Raw genomic sequence first — 2,629 nt, 5'->3', positions numbered from 1 at the left:
CATGAAGTGGGCTCAAGCATCGCGCCCTTTCGATCGTTCAAACACTTGTTTTGAGACTTTTTTTTTTGTTTTGCCATGGTCGTTTCGTAGCTTGGAGTCCCCAAGCATGCATGTTGGGATGCTTCCTTTTGGCGTACGATTTTTGTAGGTTCTTTCGTGAAAGATGCCTTGGGGTCCCGCTCGTGTAGGTGCGAGCTATCCCTTCCATGGTTGTGTGGCTTGCATTTTGAATTTGGGCGATAAGGAGTCTTTGCCTCTTTTACACATGCTCTTGGTCGTGCCCGCATTAGTGCAATATGCCTTACTCTTTTTTTTTAGACTTATACCGTGGGATGGTTGAACTTATGGTGCGACGTAGGCTTGTGTGGCCTAACAGTGTGTCTTAGAACATTCCTCCAGGTGTTGGGATATTATTATTTTTTGCATTGGAGTACTTCATCACGCCTCGTTCAGGTGCTCGAACAAGTGTAGCACCTTCCGCGTGGGTGTGCACGGCTTATTACTTCGTTCGATGCGAGGATTCATAGATGTTTCTTTCTTCTTTTTTTTTATCCTTGTTTTTTTTCTTTCGCTTTTTCTTTGGAGCGACGTAGACTGTGTAACGGGCGCTTGTAGGGCGAGCGTTATGTGCAGTAGTTTGATCGGAGTTTTGGTGACTCGCGATTTTCAGTTACCCTTGTTAGTGGGGTGACTTTATATATTCTAAGTAGCGCTTAGAATTTGGGAAGGGGTTGTAGCCATTCTAAGGTTCGTTTTACACGGTCAAACCTTAGGATTGAGCCCCTGTGACGTGTGTATAGCATTAGCGTCGAGAATTTGCGATAAACTCGTCATTTCGAGCATTTTTAGAGTGTTTTTCTCAAGCCCCCAATTGTAGCTACGGGATTGGCTTGGTACTATAATGCTTGGCATACGTTTTTATGCATTCATGGTGACATGGATCATGAATAGTTTGAACCAGACTCGTTTAGTGCGAGGTACGTTCGAGTAGTGATTTGCTACTTCTCTTGTAAATGTCGTATTGTGCGACATTTTCCATGGTCAAGGTAGTCACATGTTGAAGTGTGCCTTGACCAAAAGCTAGGTGCCTTTCTTTACCCATAATTATATTTAGAAATCTTTTTGACTCACTTGCAACATCGAGATAAACGCATACTTAGCTTAAACCAACGACACTTTATTATGTTCGAAGAAGTCTTTGAAAATTATTTGAAATCTGAGTCCTACTGTGTACACTCCGAGGTGTCCTAAGTAAGTTGACTTATAGAAGGGTTCGTACAGGATTACATGAGTGAATCAAAATACTGTTACGATTTTCGGAATGCTGTCTAAGGATTTGCTGGAAGCCAGGGTGCAGGCGTCAAGATATTACTTGTGCCCGTGTGGCACATGCTTTAGGCTTTTAGGGACATCTTTTCCAGTATTGCAGGAATATAAACCGCTTTCAAATTGACTTAGATTTACTTGGTGTATGTCTGCACAAAAGGTCAAGGTATACTTAGTTCTTTCCCTAGCTCTTTCATTTCAATTTTTAGCCCCCAGTTGCTATTATGTCTTCTCATTAATGATGCTTTCAGATTTCGATTTTAGATGCCCGTGTCATATGTCTGAGTAGGGTGAGCCTTGGTTAAGTGCCAAGTCCTATTGACAATGTCTGATTTTTTCAAAGGGGATTCGCAAGCATTTTAATTATCATGAACGGGTGCCCTGAGTTCGAAGGAACGATGGGGAAATGCCGTAGAACAATCCTCTTTATTGCAAGCTTACTGCCTTTACTACTTGTTGGCGATTATGACTGTGTCTAGTGGTGAAAGAAGGTCTTTAGGTGAGTTAGTTTGCTTTAGGGAGGGTCAAGTCGAGTACTTTAGAGGTCATGGACGCTCGCGCTAGCCCCCATTCAATTGAGTCAAAGCGATCTTTTGAGCATTGGCTAAGTGCCTAGGAGTGTGAGTGCACCTTCTGGCAAGGGTACGTGCCCTTATCATTTTTCGATGTGTGCTTCATTTTGGCATCTTGATGACTTGGATTCTTCTTTTGACTTAAATTTTCTTTCGACTTGGATTTCAAGTAATTAAATTTCAATAAGAGACTCTATTTTTTAATCTTGTTATTCTATAGGCTTTAACATTTTGCAAATTGGTTGGACCGAATCATGGATTGCCTACGTATCCGCCTTAAATAGATTTAATTTGGAATCAGGTCTTGCGCAGTTCTTAGCCAGAAGATGGTTTCTTAGAATGCCGATTTTAAACAAGTACGTTCGAGTGGAATCGTAATGTTTGAAATAGGGTAAAATAAGTGTACGAAAATTTTGGAGCGCGTGTATTTTGCGTATTTTATACGATCTTCTACCCCCAAGTGTTCGTTATTCTTCCGCATGTATACAGGAAGATATACGAACACTTTTAGGAATTCGGAGTAGAAAAGTGATAAGCAAGAACGGCGCCCAGGGCTGGGCGTCATTATTTTTGGCGCCCAGGTCTGGGCGCTGAAAATGTGTTATGGGCTGCCTTTTTGTGCTGCTCCTTTTCGTTTTGTGCCAAATATTTGCGAATCTTTTTTGTGCGCTAAATGCTTCTTTTTTTAAAACGGACTTTAAAGGCGTTTTGCAAAGTTTCTTTTTTTATTA

Source organism: Spinacia oleracea, chromosome 6, assembly GCF_020520425.1.
Source record: "Spinacia oleracea cultivar Varoflay chromosome 6, BTI_SOV_V1, whole genome shotgun sequence".
Lineage (NCBI taxonomy): Eukaryota > Viridiplantae > Streptophyta > Magnoliopsida > Caryophyllales > Amaranthaceae > Spinacia > Spinacia oleracea.
This window is presented reverse-complemented; position numbering follows the sequence as displayed.